Genomic DNA, 20275 nt, shown 5'->3' on the forward strand with positions numbered 1-20275 from the left:
TTCATTCCGGGCAAATTGGAAGTTTGTGTGTCCTATAACTCAATTCAGCCTTATAACTGAGGGTGTCCTTTGTCTGTGCTGACACCTGATTGACTCTCCACAGGTGGGAAAAGGACATCTTTCCAGCACTGGTATTCACCCCGTGGCAGGTGGGAGACTTGCCATTGGAGGAGCCCAAAAAAAATCCTGTTTGGGTTTGATGCCAAATTAGTTCCTGATTGAGAGACCCAACACTGAGAAGTGGTGCTCAGGGAGGGGATTTGGCGGGTGTTTGGATAGGTACCCATTGAGAGCCAACCCCTGTCTTTGTTGCTAACACCTGTCCCCTTCCTGCCTACCGTGTGACCCTCACCTCTTGACCCCCACCCCACGACTCCCTCTGTGGTCTATGTTCCCTCAGCTATCTTACCCTTGAGTATTACCAGCAGCTGAGCAATGCTGGTCTCTGATTGGCGGCTGTCGGTGAGGGAGGGATTTCTGTCCTCAAGGTATTGATCCTGAGGAAAATCCATCAGTTCCCAGTTAAATACCTGCAAGCTTTGCCAAAATAAGGCAATTTGGGCCTCTCAGTGGCTCGCTTTAACCAATGGACAATACCCCACTTGCCTTCATTTGAGTCTCTAATTCTTTGTTTATTTTGCTTTTTCTCATATTCCTTCTATGTGTTTTTTAGTTCTTCTAGTTGTTCCTGTGCATTTTTTTCCATTCTCTTTGTCTGTGAGCATCTTTTTTTATTGTAAATATCTTTATCTTATTCTTTTTCTGTCCCATTCTTTCTTTGTCTGTCTTCCATTCTACCTATGTAGCTTTCTGTATCATTTAAAAATGTGCATTTCTCTCTATTCATCTCTTTCTCTGTTTCTCTCCATCTCATTCTGTGTATTTGCCTCCCTTGACCCAGTTCCTGTTGTATCAAGTATTACAGTGCTTGTTAATGCCCTGTTCCTGCAAATGTTAATTCCTTCTAACTGAAGATTTCCCACAGTAATTTAAAATGTCCTTCTCTCTGTAAGGTGCAGATGGGGTTCTGACATTCCATTTATTTTGCAGCTACTCGTTAATGCAATTTTACCAAATTACTCAAATTGAAGATAAGCACAACCAGCTGAAACATCATTTGATTTAAAGATGTGACAGAAGTACCAATAAAATGATACCTTTCATCTTCTCAGCGAACTCACACAGAGCACGGCAGTCTTAATGCAATTTTTTTATGCATTAAAGAACCCAATTTTTTTAAACTACTCTCTTGAATCTTCTTGTGGCTCAGTGAGTAAAGACACATCCATTGTGGTCATGAGCTATAAGACAGGAAGGTGCCAGGTTCAGTTCCAAGTCTGTGCTGGGTTAGCTAGTGGCAGCAAGAAAACCACTTGAAGAATGTTGCAGTTAGCCCTTAGTACCTTGGATGAGAGAGGAGAAAAATCTGTGAGGGTTTCTGTTCTTACTTTCTATCCAGTGGCTTCTGCTGGATTCTGGATTTGTACATAAAAGACATTTGATGGACGGCCAGTTCAGGCTTGCCTGTGATATGGATTTCAGCTTTCTGAGATCCACTGTACAGAATCAGATGTAAAGAATGGTCAGGCACTGAGCGCCAGCTGATGCCTATGGATTCATACCATGGGGAAAATCAGCATTGCCTGTTGCCTTAGGAAGATTGCTGAAGTGCTTTCCATTCTTGATGTGACATGGACCTCAGTTCAAATCTATTAAAGTGAGCATTAGTTTAATTTCATTATATTTCCACTTTGGGAAAGCTTACCTCTTTAAATAAATGCATTCGCAACATAGCAAGAGAGAAAACATTACTACATGCTTGTCGCCCTTTACCATGCACATAGTTCTAGACAGCCCTTCAGGACTGAGGATGATTTGCTTCCATTCCAGTTTAACAGGATCTGAGATGGCTGATAAGTCCAATATGTGATCTGCAGATTCAGACACATGTGGGGCAGGTGATGCTTGACTAGTTGGGTGGATGGGCTGTTTGGAGGTTTGTGCACTCTCTCCGGCACCCCGACTTCACCTCTGCACGTTCATGGTGAAGTCTCTCGATGTTTCTTTAGTGCATTTCCAGATGGGTCTTCCCATTTTTGGTCAATCACAAGCCACGGATTCTGACAAGTCAAAAAGGATGTTTGACTACCTCAGGGACACTTTGAGGATATCCCTAATGCATTTCCGTTGTTCTTCTGGAAATCTCCTGCCACAATTGAGTTGTGAGTAGAGCAGTTGCTTCAGGAGTCTGGTGTCAGGTATACAAACATCCTGCCCAGGATGCTGGGCAAGTTGGCTTGGCAGAGGATGCTGTAGCTGAAGTGCATTTCTTGCCACTGAATTTGGTGGATCTTGCAAAGTCACCGCTAGTTATATTCTCCAGTATACTCATTGTACTCTTGCCCTGAAGATGTGGCGGCAACTGGCAAGAGAACTGTATACTTGATGGCACCATTAGAAATAAATGGGAATGATATGTTAACTGTCACAGTGATATGGCTGCAAGGTGAACAAGTCTGACATGAGTATTTAAAGGTATTTCACATTTCAGAAGCAGAAAAATAAGAATCGGGTTCCCCATGGACACTCAAACCATGCCCCCAGGAAATCCCCCCTCTTATGGACATGAAGAACCCCCACCAAGGACATGGCAAATCCCCCCGCAGATATGGGGAACTCCTCCTCCAAACCCACACCACCACAAACATGGTGAATCTCTCTTCCATGGACAGAGGGAATCCCACCATGGATCTCTCCATTGGGAGGACAGTCCCCCCAGTAGCGTACCATGGCAGTGCCTAGGTACTGCTCTGGGCAATACCAGGGGATAGTGCGATCCTGGTGGGAACCATTTCCTAACATGAGGGGAATAATACAGTGGGAAAGCCCACTAATGAGATCTTAATGAGGTTTGGTGATGAGGTTGCTGACCTTTCATGGCAGGAACCCTATTACATCATTGACAGGGTATAGGGACACTGGGAACGGGAAATCTTGCTGGTGTAAAATCTATTTGGGCATTCCCATTGTATCCTCTGCCCAAACCCCTATCATGTGCATCAAAAGCGGGTGCAGAGAATTTCAGCTGTCATCTCTGGTACCGTTTGAAATTCATCACAGAGAGAATTTCCATCAAAAGGAATATCAGGAGTGACTTCATTAGCTTATAGGAAAGATGGATTAAGGTCAAAAAAGAGACTCTCTCCAGAAATTACAGCCTGCATGGGCCGCAACCTCACTGAAATTCCAAGGCTACTTTGGAAGAGATCTGCCTCAGCCAAAGACACAAGAGAACTCATCAATAGTTAAGTCTCTGTGTTTGCCTTTTTTCAGCAAATTTTAATTTGGCCAAGAAGTACTGGAGAACTTGTAATTGTGTGTTCACATGTACATGTTAGTATGAATTCAAGAAACCTATTGGACTGAGTTCTTTACAATTGGCACATAGATGATTAAGCACACACATTGAATTAATACCTTCATCTTTGCATGTGACAAAAACAAATTGAGGAGCGGGGAAGAGAGGATAAGTCCTGAGCTGGTGGAATAGGTGGACTTGAGACAGGGTGAAATTTAATGCAGAGAAGTGTCAAGAGATTTGGTTTTGTAGCAAATTGCTGAGAGACATATACAAAATAAAAGATATAATTCTGAAAGGAGTGCAAAAACAGAGGAATATAGGTTTATATGCGCATGAATCTTTGCAATTGGCAGGACAACACATCATCTTTTGCTTTATCAATAGAGACATCAAGTATAAAATCAGCAGAAATTATATTAAAGCTGTTTAGCATACATTAGACTGGTTTCGCCTCAGCTGGAGTAGTGTGTCCGGTTCTGGGCACCACAATTTAGGAAGAATGTGAAAGCATTAGAAAAGGTGCAGAATATATTCATGAAAATCATCATGAAAATCACTTCAAGGACTCTAGTAACGTAGAAAGATTGGAGAAGTTGAGTCTGTTCTCCTTGGAGGAAAAAAAATTGAGAGGAGGTTTGATAGATATATTCAAAATCTGGACACATTGATAAGGAGGAACAGTCCCCATTCACGGAAAGATTGAGAGCCAAAGGGCACAGATTTAAGGTAATTGGCAAAAGGAGCAATGGCGACATGAGGACTTATTTTCAGTCTGCAAGTGGTTAAGATCTGGATTGCATGGCCTTAGTGAATAGTGGAGGCATTCCAGAGGAAATTGGCTTATTATGTGAAAAGGAAGAATGTGCAGACTACGGGGCAGAGACAGGGAAATGGCTTTATTTGAACTGTCACGGGCAGACACCATGGACTGAATGGCCTTCTTCTGCACTGTAACTATTCTATGATTCTCTGATTTAGCAGCAGGAGATGTCCAATTAGCCTCATAATCCCAAATGCTAGAGTTGAGAAAAATCAATCATGCCTTCTATTCCTAATCTGTAGCCAGTAACTCCTGCTGGAAAATGCATGGTTTGAATCTCCTGTGAGGATCAAAAGAACTCAGCAGAGGTGCCCTTACAAATATTACCTCCTACTGAGTCTGAGTGACTGGACTGCCACCTGAAGAATGGTTATTTAGGTGAAGCACTGGAAGGTAGCTAACACAGTGAAACAGCAAATAAACAAAGATCAGTGCTTTCAGGAGAAGAAGGGAGGAAATTACAGGGGCATCCTTTATAAAATCAATTTGTCATTTTCAGGATCAAAGTAATTCAGCAGTGAATTCTGAAAACTAGCTAATGAAACGTAATTGAGATCAATAGCAACTATAATTTCTGTGATATAGACAATCCAATAGTGAATCAGTCAGGTTTAATTTGTTTCAGACACCAGAGCTGGGATCTTCCTGCCAATTGTAGTGTTCAGGCAGAGTGGCATTTTGCCAACTGCTATGATGCCACTATAACTGGATGCCATTTCCTAACTGGGCTTCATTGCGGCTGCATTTCAAGCTCTCAGTAGGATTCCTGTTGTTTGAAAGGATCTCAGTATTACTCAGCCGTAACTCGTGGTGATGCTGCTGGCAGGAAGCTAGAACATGGAACAATAGGTTTATATAAACAAGTGAAGTAATCATCAATTCCAGTATGAACATATGAATTAGGAGCAGGAGCAGGCCATTTCAAACCCACGCCACCATTCAATAGGATTACGGCTGATCTTATTGTAGCATTAATTCCACATTCCTACCCTTATGTGGAGGTGGGGGGGGTAATTAGGCTAATGAACACACAGCTATAGATTTAGAAACACTAAAGAGAGTGGTTGTAGAAAGTTGTTTTTCAATCTGGAAGCCTATGTCTCGTGGTGTGACTCAGGGATCAGTGCTGGACCTACTGTTATTTGTTATTTGTATTAATAATTTGGATGAGAATATAAGGGGCATGATTATTAAGTTTGCAGATGACACCAAGATTGGTGGCATAGTGGACAGTGAGGAAGGTTGTCTCCAATTGCAGCAGGATCTTGATCAATTGGGCCAGTGGGCTGATGAATGGCAGATGGAGATTAATTTAGACAAATGCAAGGCAAAGGCAGGACTTACTCAGTTAATGGTAGGGCACTGGGGAGAGTTATAGAACAAAGAGATCTAGGGGTACATGTTCATAGCTCCTTGAAAGTGGAGTCACAGGTGGACTGAATGGTGAAGAAGGCATTCGGTGTGCTTGGTTTCATTGGTCAGAGCATTGAATACAGAAGTTGGGACGTCTTGTTGAAGTTGTACAAGACATTGGTAAGCTCACACTTGGAATACTGTGTGCAATTCTGGTTACCCTATTATAGAAAGGATATTATTAAACTAGAAAGAGTGCAGAAAAGATTTAGTAGGATGCAACCGGGACTTGATGGATTGTGTTATAAGGAGAGGCTGAATAGATTGGAATGGTTTTCCTCTGGAGTGTAGGAGGCTGAGGGGTGACCTAATAGAGGTTTATAAAATAATGAGGGTAGATAGTCAATATCTTTTCCCAAAGGTAGGGGAGTCTAAAATTAGGGGGCATAGATTTAAGGTGAGAGGGGAGAGATACAAAAGTGTCCGGGGGGCAATTTTTTCACACAGAGGGTGGTGAGTGTCTGGAACAATCTGCCAGAGGTAGTACTAGAGACAGGTACAATTTTATCTTTTAAAATGCATTTAGATAGTTATATGGGTATGATTGGGTAGAGGGATATGGGCCAAATGCGGGCAATTGTGATTAGTTTGGTTTTTTTTAAAAAATTGGGTGGGATGGACAAGTTGGCGCTGCGAGCAGGGTACAAGACTGCATGGGGAAACGTAATAACATAAGAACATAAGAAATAGGAGCAGGAGTAGGCCATCTGGCCCTTCGAGCCTGCCCCGCCATTCAATAAGATCATGGCTGACCTGTCGTGGCTCAGTTCCACATTCCCGCCCTCTCCCCATAACCCTTAATCCCCTCTCTTATCAAAAACCCATCAACCCACGTCTTAAAAATATTTAGCGAGGCAGCCTCCACAAACCTCATTGGATTTCACATGACTGTCGTCCGACCTTGAGAAGTTCTTTATGTCTGCTCACCACTTGCATTATCTCTCAGAGTTGTATGAGCCTATTCGTAAGGCTAGCATTGGTAGCCATCTTGTTCCATGCCATTGCTGAAACCATTACTGCTTTCAGTGGGACTATTGCTCCTTTCCTCGCCTACCAGGGCCTGCTGTATTTCGTCACTGACTGAACTTTCACAAAATGTAACCAAAAGCATAACACATCCACCTTGGAGATTCAAAATACATGTTTTAAATGAGAAATACTGGTTAATCATACAGAGCTGTCTTCTATGGCAACAGCCCTGGCTGGCTTACGTTCCCATAGTCCAGGATCATTCATTCTAAAGTTAGTGTTGTGTTAGTATTCCTAAATCTATGGTTGTGTGCTTACTAGCCTAATTAACCCCCCTACATTATACACCTAGTAACCATTGATTTCCTTGTTAGTCAAAAATCTATCTACCTCTGCCTTACAAATATTCAATGACCCTGCCTCTACCACTTGTCTGGAAGAGCGTTCCAAGCATTATTGAGTGTCTGAGTAGAAAAAGCATTCTCATTTACATCTTAAATGGGAGACTCCTTATTTTAAACTATGTGCTCTAGTTCTCATGCCTCCCACAAGGGGAAAAGTCCTTTCAGCATCCACCTTGTCGACAATCCACAGGATACGTTTTTATAAGCTAATCTCTCATTATTCAAAGTTCCAGGCCCAGTCTGTCAAACCTTTCCTCATAAGATAATAACCCATCCTAGGTATTAGTTAAGTGAACCATCTCTGAGCTGCTTCTCATGTGTTTATGTCCTTTCTTAAATTAAGAAAACAAAACTCACACAAAACTGCACTCACCAACCTCCTATACAATTGTGGCAAAACATCTCTACTTGCATATTCCACTTCCCTTGCAATAAACAATTACATTCCAGTTGGCTTCCTAATCACCTGTTTACTAACTTTCTTTTGTGATTCATGTACCAGGACACCAAGATCCCTCTGTATCTCAGAATTCTGCAATCTCTCTCCATTTGAATAAGAAGCTTTTTTTTATCCTTCCTGTCAAATTGGATGAGTTCGCATTTTTTCACATTATATTCCATTTGTTGATTTTCACTCACTTAACTACTCTGTGACCCTCTGCATGTGCATCTGTGTATTATCAGCAAATTTAGCAACTGTACATTTGGTCCTCTCATCCAAATCGATGGTAGAAATTATAAATAGTTGAAACCTCAGCATTGATCCCTCTGCCTCTCCACTTGTCACATCTTGTCCATCTGAAAATTGCCCATTTTTGCTTCTTCTCTGTTCACTAACCAATCCTTCATCCATGCTAATATGTTATCCATATACGATGAGATCTTACTTTCCATCGTGACCTTTGATGTGCTATCTTGTGAAATGCTTTCCGGAAATTTATGTGCATTACTTTCACAGGTTCCCCTTCATCGATGTTGCCTGTCACGTCCTCATTGAATTTCAATGAATTAGTCAAATATGATTTCTCAAATCTAAGTTGACTCTGCCTGATTGCATTGAAGTTTTAGACCTCTTTAATAATAGATTCCAGCAATCTCCTATGGCAAATATTAAGTGGCCTGTAGTTTCATGCTGCTGTCTCACTCCTTTCTTGAATGGAGAAGTCATATTTGCTATTTTCTAATCAGAGGAGACCTTTCCGGAATCAAGGGAATTTTGGAAATTTGAAACCAATTAATGTACTATTTCAGCAATCACTTCTTTGAAGACTCTAGGATGAAGTTCATCAGGACCTGTCAGCTTTTAGTTCTAATAAACTTCTTAGTACCTTTTTCCTGGTGATTTTAATTGTTTTAAGATGCCCCACTCTTTTCTCCTGATTTCTGGGATATTATTTGTGTCCTCTACAATGAAGACAAATACAAAGGGCATGATTTTCCAGCTACGCTCGATCCAAGACTAGAAAATCCCGCTCAAGATCAATGCATGGTGCACCCCCCTGCCCACTACAATGCCCGTGGTGGGCGGGATGGGAAAATCCTGCCTATAGTATCTGTTCCATTCATATGCCATTTCCTTGTTTAACGTAATGGAACACTATTGCAAAATAATGTATGGGGGAGGGAATTGTGTTATGCAATTTTAATATATAAATATTTGAACAAGTTTGTAGGAAATACTTTTCTACATTTTATTTTTTTAAATTCCATTTTAATTGGATTAATACTTCAGTATTAATCCAGAACAGAGAAGTTTCATTTCAATTTAACATTCATGCACTAATATCAGAGGGCATAAGCTCACTTTGTTAATTCTATGACTGGTGTTTATTCAGTAAGTTTGGGGATGTTGGCTTCAGTTCGTGCAAAATGTATTTGTAAGGTAGCAGCAATGCATGCAGGTGCCAGCATTGAATGCGTCATGCTGGCTGTAATATTTATTTTCCATATTTTGATGTAATCTGTTGTCTGGCTCTGTTATTATTCAAAAGTGTGAAAGGCATACAGCAGTCTTGTGTACACAGAGGTACTAAAAAAAGAAAGAAATTGCATTTATACATCAACTTTCATAACCTCAAGACACTGCCAGGCACATTGCAGTCAGAGAAGGACTTTCGAAGTAAAACAAAGTTTATTTATTAGTCGCAAGTAAGGCTTACATTAACACTGCAATGAAGTTACTGTGAAATTCCCCTAGTCGCGACAGTCCATCACCTGTTTGGGTGAAGCACCTAACCAGCACGTCTTTCAGAATGTGGGAGGAAACCGGAGCAGCCGGAGGAAACGCACATAGGCACGGGGAAAATGTGCAAACTACACCTACAGTGATCCAAGCTGGGAATCGAACCAGACTCCATGGTGCTGTGAAGAATTAGTGCTAACCACTGTGCCTTCATGCTGCCCAGTATGCTTGCTATCATAATGGAGGAAATACAATAGCTAATTTGTGCAATGTGAGGTCCCACAAGTAACAATAGTTTCTGGATCTTGGTTGAGGGATAAATGTTGGTTAGAACACTGGAAAACTCCCTTGTTCTTCCTTGTATAGTGCTGTGGAATGTTCCAGTTATGTTATTCAGTGCTAGAGCCTCCCCTAGGTACGTTGGTACCATACTCTTCTGTCATTGGTGTCACTCAACCATGACCAAAATTAGTCAAGAGTTCTGGCAAGTATTCAATGATTTGCTTTCTGCCATGTGTCAAGCAGTGTAGAGAATCAAACTTTCATGGATCATTGACCTCATCTCTCCTTCTGTCAGCTTATTGTAAACGTTGACTATACAATGAATAGACTATAAATTAATGTTCGATTCTATTCAATGTTTTATTCTTCCAATCTTTATTCTTTCAACTTGCAGACATCCACTTCACTGGCAAAAAAAAATTAGGACTAAGTTGTGGAAAGTCAGGTCCCAATGTGGAGCTCAAAATGTGCCTTATGCCATCGATCTGGGACAGCTTTTTGGCATCCAGCGTGTTTGCCCAATGTATGCAGGCACCGGTTTACAGAAGCTAATTGGGGTCCAATGATTATTTAAGGGGCCAAAAGCCTCTGTCAACAGCTCTGGGCTCCTATTTGACAATCCTAACTCAGTCACATAAATCATGAGCAGGAATAGCCTGGAGGATACCATTTTCAACAATATTTAAATCTGTCATCAGCTCCTCCTGGCTAGATCACTGGTTAGTTTATTTGGACTGCTGATTTTAAGCTTTTTGGGACTTCTGGTTGTTGGAAGTGAAAGCAGGCGTTTCTAAAAGCAATGCATTAAATCAGTATTGGGGCTTTAGGCAAAGCTCTGATTGGTTTCAATGGGTTTTTTGCTTGCATGTCCAATGTGCTTAGAGGAAGTAGGGCTATTGACTACAGCCCTGGAAGCTTCAGCTGCAGTAGGATAACATGAGCGTTAGCTCACAGGATGCCTTCTCCTATGAATATGTAGGCTCAGAATTTCTTACCAGCAGTTTACTGAGATATGTGTGGAGACTGTCCTTTTCGGCAGTACCAGCTGCTGCCAAAGATAAGGTCACATGCATCTTTGCCCGTGGCTGTCAAACTTATTGAGGCAATGAAATAGTGTGCCTCAGTGTTATTCCAGCCTGCACTGGGTTACATAAGTAACATTAGCCCTTCGGTGACAGACATAATCTACAAAAGCCAAGGACTTCACCATGCATGCTGCAATACAAGAAGATAGGCCCCTGGGCTTAGTAAGGATATGAGTACATCAACATCTTGAACAAGGAGCAGGAGTAGGCCATTCAGCCCCTTGAGTCTACTCTGCCATTTAATAAGATCATGAGTAATCTGATAGTAACCTCAAATTTGCACCCTGCCTACTCTGATAATCTATCATTCCCTTGCTTATCCATTCCAGGTCTGGTAAACCTTCTCTGACCTACTACCAATGCATTTACATCCTTCCTTAAACGAGATGACCAATAATTTACTCAGTATTCCAGATGTTTTCCCACTAGTGCTCTGTATAACTGAAACTTATTCTCCCTACTTTTGTTTTCACTTCCCCTCACAATAAATGATAACATTCTATTAGTTTTCCTAATTACTTGCTGTGACTGCATACAAGTATTTTGTGATTCATGCACTAACACCCCAGATCCTTCTTATCTCAGAGCTTGTCAATCTCTCACCATTTCAATAATATGCTTCCATTTTATTTCTCCTGCCAAAATGGACAATTTCATATTTTCATACATTGACCCTGATCGTGGTCCTGATTGGGGCGGGTGAGGCTCACGGAACGGCATTCTCCGTTGGCCTTGAGCACCCTCTTACGAGTCTCGGGTGGGCGTGTCAGTAAAATTCCATCCATTATGCTCTATTTGGCAAATCTTTGCCCACTTAATTAAACTATCTATATCTTTTTGTAACCTCCTTGCATCCTTTTCACAAATTACTTTTCTACATATATTTATGATCCACAAATTTGGCAACTATCCCATCCATTCTTTCATCAAAGTCATTTATATGAATTGTAACAGTTACGGTCCCAGCACTGATCCCTAAGGCACACCACTCGTTATATCTTGCAAACCTGAAAAAAAAACATTTATGCCTATTCTTGGCTTCCTGCTAGCCAGCCAATCTTATGTTCATGTCAATATGTTACTTCCTATACCATGAGCACTCATTTTCCATGATAACATTTGATGTGGCATTTCATCAAATGCTTTCTGGAAATTTAAGCATAGTACCTCCACAGATTCCCCTTTATCTACAGCACATGTTACTTCCTCAAAGAATTCCAATAACTTGGTTAAACATGATTCCCCTTTTGCAAAACCATGTTGACTCTACCTGACTCTGAGCAGATTATCCAAATGCTATGCCATAGTTTATTTAATAATAGCTTCTCACATTGGCCCTATCACAGATGTTAAACTAACTGGCCTGTAGTTTCTCACTTTCTGTCGTCCTCCCTTTTTGAATAATGGAGTTACATTTGCTTTATTTCAATCTAATGAGATCTTCCCTCAATCTAGAGAGTTTTGGAAGATTGAAACCAATGCATCAAATATCTCACAAGCTTTTCTTTTAAGACCCTTCGATGAAGTCCATCAGGATCTGAGCACTTGTTCGCCCACAGCTCCAACAATTTACATAGTGCCAATTCTCTGGCGATTATAATTTTCCTGAATTCGTCCCTCTCTTCCATTTCCTCCATAGTGAAGATTGATGCAAAATACCTGTTCAATTCACGTGCCATTTCCTTATTTTCAATTTTCAACTCTTCAAACTTACTTTCTATAGGACCAAGGCTCACTTTGTTCTGTTTAAAATACGTATAGCAATTCTTCATAGAATCATAGAATCATTCTACTGCAGAAGGAGGCTATTCGACCTGCATTGAGTCTGCACTGACTCTCTAGCAGATTATCTTATCAAGGACCTCCCCCATCCTATTCCCATAACACCACACATTTATCAGGCTAATGCATCTAACCAACATATCTTGGGACATTAAGGAGCAATTTTTTAAAAAAGTGTATTTTTTTACCATAGTCAGTTTATCCGACGTGCACATTTTTGGACTGTGGTAAGAAACTGGAGCACCTGGAGGAAACCCATGCAGACACAGGGAGAATGTGCAAACTCCAGACAGTCACCAAAGGCCAGAGTTGAATCTGGGTCCCTGGCACTGTGAGGCAGCAGTGCTAACCACTGTGTCACCATGCCACCCCTACTCTTAATACCTTTTTTTTTTACATTTTTGTTTAGCTTTCTTTCATTATCCTTTACCATTTCTTGTATTCTGTCCAATCTTCTGACCTTCCTTCTGTCTTTGCATAATCACCTGTTTTTCCTCAAATTTGTTACTATCTTTAACTTTTCTAGTTAACCACAGATGGTGTGACTGTCCCTTGGAATTTTTCTTACTCGTTGGAATATATCTTTCCTGTGTATTCTGAAATGTTCCCTTAAATTTTTGCCACTGCATCTCTATTGACCTACCCGTTAACTAAACAGCCAATCTACTGTAACCAGCTTTTTTTTTCATGCCCTCATAGTTGTCCTTAGTTAAGTGTAAAATATAGACTCAGACTCACTCCTCTCCCCTTCAGATTGAATGTAAAATTCAATCATATTATGATCAGTGACTTCATTATGAAATCATTAATTAATCACATTTCATTGTTCAATACCAGGTTCAGCCCCAGAGCATTCTATTATAAGAAACTATTGTATAAACATTCAGTGTACTCCTTATCTATGCTACATTTGTCAACTTTTCCAGCCTAAATGTGTACTAAAATCTTCCACGATCATCACTGCACATTTCTGCCAAGCTCCCATTATTTCTTCCTTTATGCTCCACCCTATCATATGGTTATTATGTGGGAGCCTGTACACAACCTTCACAAGTGACTTCTTGCCTTTACCATCACTCATCTCAATAACTGTTTCTATGTCCTGGTTTCCTGTCCTTAGGTCATCTCTCTCTATTGTGCTAATATCATTATTTAGTAACAGAGCGACCCCTTCACCTTTTGTTCACTTCCTGTTTTTTTCTAAATATTACATAACCTTTAATATTCAGGTCCCCATCCATGTCCCTGTAAAGATTGTTAAATTGTATTTATTTCCTTATGTGCTCTCAGTTCATCTATTTTGTTTTGAATGTTTCGTGCATTCAGATATGCCTTTAGTTTTATCCTTTTACTCTTTTTAGAACCTCCAGGCTCATCTGTTGGTTTACTGTTAGACCTGTACTCTCTATCCTTCCCTGTCACGGTCTGTTTCTCATTTCCCATAATGAGACCTTTCTCTTTTGCCTTGTCCTCGATTCTTTGTTTTCTCACATCTTCCATGTTTGATCCCTTCCCCTACTACTTAATTTAAAACCCTCTCTATTTCCCTAGATATGCAGCTTGCAAGAACACTGTCCCAGTGTAATTCAGCTGTTGATCATCTGAATGGTAAAGATCCCATTATCCCCAATATTGATTGTTAGAATGTAACTGAAAATAACTTTGTATTGGATGTAATGTGACTAATGGTAACAAGCTATAAAGGTCAGCTGACCCAGTAAACCATGGAACCAATTACAGAATGATGTAATAGTCAGCTGACCAACTTACTCACTATAAATAAGAAGCTGTTGGGAATTGAATTGCACTTGGAGTGGCTCAGAGTGTGGTCCCAAGTTTGAAGTAATGAAGTTTCTTTATTAAACTCTTTCGTTGGTTTATAATTTGGAGGAAGTTTTGTTATATTTTCATTGTTTGCATTTGCAGGGCTCTTTCTGAAGAAACATGGGTCAGTGCTCCATGAACTTGAACCCACTTCTCCCACTTAAGTCTTTCAGCCAAGCATTCATCCCCCAATCCGATTTGCCATTTTGCACATATCTCATCTAATAATCCAGAGATTATAAACATTGAGGTTCTGCTTCTCAATTTGGTGCCAATCTCCTCAAACTGATTATGCAGAATCTTTCTCGTTGTCCTATCTATATCATTAGCACCTCCACGGGCCATGATGACTGGAACCTTCTCCACAAACTGCAGGTTCTTCTCCAGCCTGAGACAGATGCTCCAAACCCTGGCACTGGGCAGGCATAATAGGTATCTGAACTTGCTTCTTACTGCTGACAATGGTGTAATCCTTCAGGATATACTATCTCCTACTACCACTATACTCCTTGTAATTCTCCCGCTTGAATGGTTTCCTGAACCATGGTGCCATGACCAGTTAGCTAATCATAGAATCCTACAGTGCAGAAGGAGGCCATTTGAACCATTGAGTCTGCACCGTCCACAATCCCACCCAGGCCCTATCCCACAACCCCATGCATTTACCCTAGCTAGTCTCCTGAAGCTAAGGGGCAATTAGGTATGACCAATCCAGCTAACCCGCACATCTTTCCCTCAAGTGCAGAGCATCATTGACTGTACAGACATATGGCTGGATCTTTAGGGAGATTTGATGAAGGTTACGACATGATATGAGGGATCTCATTCTCAGTGTTTCCAATATTTGTCAGCAATTACACTTAGAACCATACTGTGCAGAAAGAGGCTATTTAGGCCATTGAGCTTGCACCACCTCTTTTAAAGAGCACCCCACTAAGGCCCTCCTCTCTGCCCTATCCATGTAACCCTGTACATTTACCATCCACCTAACCTGCACATCTTTCAGTTGTGGGAGGAAACTGGAGCACCAGAGCAAACCTATGCAAACATGGGGAGAATGTTTAAACTCAACACAGGTAGCCAACCATGGCCGGAATTGAACCTAGATCCCTGGCACTGTGAGGTAGCAGTGCTAACCACTGTGCCACCCAGTTTACAATTTACGAATCAGCCAAGATACTAAAGGAGGGCAGAGGTAACAGGAAGTCTGATTTTCACTGTCAAGGGTGCAGAACTTGCCTTATGAGTTCTGCGAATTCTTACTGGAGATGTGAATAACTCTGGAAGCCTGAGGCAAAGAATTCTAAGCCACATATTAAGTTGTGTGAGGTATCAGGATTTATAGTGGAATTTGCCTCCAAGATAGAGGTTGCTGTATGACCTCAAGGAAGGGTGAGGTCGGGTGGTTGGAAATGAGCAAGGCCACATTCATGTGAACCCCTTTTCATTAGTCCTTGCCTCATTAACCAATTGGGTGACATTTCAGACTGCCAATCACACAGGGTATGTAGAGTTTTGTCCATGAAGGAAGATCCTTCCAGAGGTTTGCTGCGGACCTCTGCAACATCTCACAGCTGTGGCTTATGGGGATAGGGCCTGGGTGGGATCTCTGTTGGAGAGTCAGTTTAGTCTTGATGGGCCAAATGGCCCCTTCTGCACTGTAGGGATGCTATGAAATTTATGAATGCAAATTGTGAAGCCTTTGAGCAGCCAGTTCCAAGACACTGATTTGTACAGCTGCCTTTAAAGGTGAAGCATGTTCAGTAAGCAACTTTTTTGCATAGCCTCATTTTGGAGACTACAAATACGATTGTGAAGAGAATCTTCTAATGATCTGTCAAACTCATAATGGTGTGCCAGCATTTTTAAGGTTGCCACAAACTAAGCAAAGTTTTTGCCTTCAACTTGATTCCTTAGGTGGAACCTGAACTCATCAACAGCTTTAATGAGTAATGCTCTTTAAGAATCTTTGTCAAGTTTGTAAGTTTTGTAAACTTTGTAAGTTTTGGTTCTTGGCCAAACTTCAGAACAACTTTTAGATTTTACATCCTCTTGTTCTGAGTAAAACTAGTACGAGCAATTCATTTTCAATTTTATTCAGTTGTACAAAGCGGTCTATATAGGAACTCTATAATTAATTTTCTTTATTGAAATGATCCATGGAATTGACTTGCCATTTCTCTTGCAGGCACTAGACACTCTGATTGCTCAGTTTTTTAAATTGTCTTCCCAGCACTTTCCTTTTTAATCTGGAAACTGTTGACCTGATGGATTATTTTTTCAAAGAACCCCAGGTTTACATTAAATTTAGGGCCCAATTCTCCCAAAAAATTCTAAGTGCTGAATTGGTGAGAAAAGTGGTGTAAATCATGATTGTTTTTTGAGTGCAACTTCAGACTCAAATCTCCCACTCAAATCTCTGTGCAATGCCGAGGTCACAATTGGGAATATCATTAAAAGCTCGGAGTGTGGGGCCTATTCACACCAAAGAGGCTGAAATCAGCAGGATGAGCGGGAACCCGCGCTTGCACATATCGCTGGGAAAGCACTGAAAAGACCTCCCAGCATCCAGATCACTGCCCTCCAACCCCCACAGACATCATGGCCCCCACAACCACCCCACAGACATCACTGGCTCCCACAACGCCCTCACAGACATTGCTGCCCCTCCCCTCGCAAACATCGCTGGCCATATCGCTGCTCCCTCCCCCACCCCACAAACATTGCTGGCCACGTCGCTGTCCCCTCCCCCACCCTCAGAGACACCGCTGGCCACAATGCTGTCCCCACCTCCCTCTCAGACGTCACTGGCCACATCGCACATTGCCCCCACCCCTCTCCACCCCCCCCACCCCACCCCCTCACAGACATCACTGACCACATCGCTGCCCATCTCCCCCCATCATAGAAATTGCTGACCTCATCGCTGCCCATCCCACCCCCACCCACCACACAGACATCATTGGCCATATCGCTCCCCCCCCCTTACACAGACATCACTGGCACCCTCCCCTCTCCCCATTTAGACATCACAGGGCACCCCCCTCACGCAGACATGACTGTTTGCTCACCCCATGCCTCTATAAACCTGGATGGTATGAGTACCCCATCACTTGAACATATTGACCTCACTGCTGCCCTACAGAGAACTTGTGCTGTCCTGCCATGCACATCACCAGCTTGCGAGCATTCCCTCTCTTGAATGGGAGTCCTAAGTATTGCATCCTCCTCTGGACACAGCAGCTGATTGGAATTCAGGACCAGCATGTACCTGTGAGGATGAAGGATAAGTGTGGCAAGTGTCAGGAACCTTGGATAACAAGGGATATTATGAGCTATGTCAAAAAGAAGAAGAAAGCATTTGTAAGGTCTAAAAGGCTTAGGACAGATGTAGCCCTTGAAGAATATGAAGAACATAGGAAGGAATTTAAGGAAGGAGTTAGGAGGGCTAAAAGAAGTAATGAAAAGTCCTTGGCAAGCAGGATTAAGGAAAATCCTAAGACATTTTATATGTATGTAAAGAGCAAGAGGTCGGCAGGGAAAGGATAATGGAGGGAATCTATGTATGGAACCAAAAGAAATAGGTGAGGTACTAAATTAATACTTTTCCTCAATATTCACCAAAGAGAGGGACTTGATGGTTGAGGAGCCTAAGGTAGCGTGTATAGATATTCTGGCTCATGTCACTATCAAAACGGAGGAGGTATTGGGCATCTTAAAAAGCACTAAAGTAGATAAGTTGCCAGGGCCTGATGGGGTCTACGCCAGAATACTGAGGGAGGCAAGGGTGGAAATTGCTGGGGCCTGGAGGGAAATCTTTGTCTCCTCATTGGGTACAGGTAAAGATGCAGCGGACTGGAGGATAGTCAATCTTGTTCCATTGTTTAAGAAGGGCAGCAAGGATAATCCAGAAAATTATCAGCTGACGAGCCTTATGTCAGTGGTAGGGAAGTTATTGGAAAAGATTCTTCGGGACACGATTTACTCACATTTGGAAACAAATGAACTTATTAGTGATGGACAGCATGGTTTTGTGAAAGGGAGGTTGTGCCTCACTAACTTGATTAAGTTTTTCGAGGAATTGACGAAGATGATAGGTGGGGGAAAGGCAGCGGATGTTGTGTACATGGACGTCAGTAAAGTCTTTGACAAGGTACCTCATGGTTGACTGGTCGGGAAAGATGAAGTCTCACGGGATCAGAGGAGAGCTGGCAAAATGGATACAGAACTGGCTTGACCATAGAAGACAGAGGGTAGCAGTAGAGGGGTGCTTTTCTGAATGGAAGGCTGAGATGTGCGGTGTACCACAGGGATCAGTTCTGGGACCCTTTTTTGCTCATAGTAGATATAAATGATTTCGAGGAAAACATAGCTGGTCTGATTAGTAAGTTCCCTGATGACAAAATAATTGATGGAATCGTGGATAATGATGAGGATTGTCAGAGGATACAGTAAGGTATAGAGTGGTTGGAGACGTGGGCGGAGAAATGGCAGATGGAGTTTAACCCAGACAAGTGTGAGATTATGCATTTTGGAAGGTCCAATGCATGTAGGAATCATACAATAAACGGTAGGACCCTTAGAGAGAGATCTGGGTGTACACGTCCCCCAATCACTGAAAATGACAACACAGGTGGGTAAGGTAGTCATGAAGGCATACGGCATGCTTGCATTCATCGGTCAGGGCATTGAGTATAAAAACTGGCAAGTCATGATGCAACTGTACAGAAACTTAATTTCGTCTCATTTAGAATAATGTGTACAATTCTGGCCGCCACACTACCAGAAGGATGTGGATGCTCTGGAGAGGGTTCCAGGATGTTGCCTGGTCTGGAGGGGATTAGTTATGAGGAGAGGTTGGATAAACTCAGTTTGATCTCACTGGAATGATGGAGGTTGAGGGGTGACCTGATAGAGGTCTACAAAATTATGAGCGGCATGGACAGAGTGGATAGTCAGATGCTAAGATGCGTGGGGCAAATTTTTTACACAGAGAGTGGTGAATGTCTGGAATATGCTGCCTGGGGAAGTGGTGGCAGCAGGTACGATAGTGGCATTTAAAGAGCAACTAGATGAATATGTGAATAGGGTGGGAATGGAAGGATATGGACTCTGTAAGTGCATACGGTTTTAGTTTTGGCAGGCATCATGATCAGTGCAGGCTTGGAGGGCCGAATGGCCTGTTCCTGTGCTGTACTTTTCTTTGTGCTTTGTCTTTTGTGGAAGGGCTGTCAGCAACCATGCTGCGACTGTAAGGCTGTTTAGCGGAGTCCAACAGAAGGTGGTGCCAATATAGCATGTGAGCCAGGCCAACACTGCAAGGGTGGCGACCACAGTAGAAAGTCAGGCTCAGGAGTCCGTCCTTATGGCTGACAAGATCCAGGCCATCTTGGAGACACAGTGGGTTGTGAGCGAAGGTGTTGCCAGTATCCAGGAGGTGCATCGTTCCATGGCCATGGATGTTAGGAGCATATGGGAGACATGGGCATAGCTGGGATTCTCGCTAGTATTCTGGAGACACAGCAGGCAGTGTCTGTGAGCATCGACAACCTAGTCCAGTCTCAGAGGGCTACTGCTGAGGGCTCCAGAGCCGGCTCACTCACAGAATGCTGAGTGAAGGACCTCCAGAACTTGGCCCAGTCTCAGAAGGCCAGGGCTGAGGGATCACAGATTGGGGGCAGACGCATCTGGACCTCCAGGACTGGTAGAGTCAGGTGAACACTGGAGCTTTTGGAGCTCAGTCCAGCTACCCTGGCTTCCCATGGAGTGTCTCTGGGGTCTCTAGGCAACCCCAGGGAGGAGAAAGGGCTTGAGGCTATGCTGGGGTCTCCCACCCAGGAGGTCCTGGACATCCTGAGACTTTCTGATTTCCCCCCTTTCTCACACTGGGGCATCTCAGGGCCAGCGAGGTGAACAGCGTGCTATTGAAACAGTGCCATCCGCAAGTCAGTCGGGGCCCTTCAGGTCCTGACCACCCAGGGGACATCCGTCAAGGTCATCATAGGTGATGCATCATAGCCAGACACCTCCATCTCCGATGTGCACCCTGGGGTGGCACTGAGAAGAAGCAGCAGGCCACACAAAGCTAAAAAGTTGGAGGGCACGGGTGAAGGTCACCAGCAGTCAGGGTTTATTCATCACTAATGTTAAGGG

The sequence above is a fragment of the Carcharhinus amblyrhynchos genome, chromosome 4 (genome assembly GCF_965287045.1).
Source record: "Carcharhinus amblyrhynchos chromosome 4, sCarAmb.v2.hapA, whole genome shotgun sequence".
Lineage (NCBI taxonomy): Eukaryota > Metazoa > Chordata > Chondrichthyes > Carcharhiniformes > Carcharhinidae > Carcharhinus > Carcharhinus amblyrhynchos.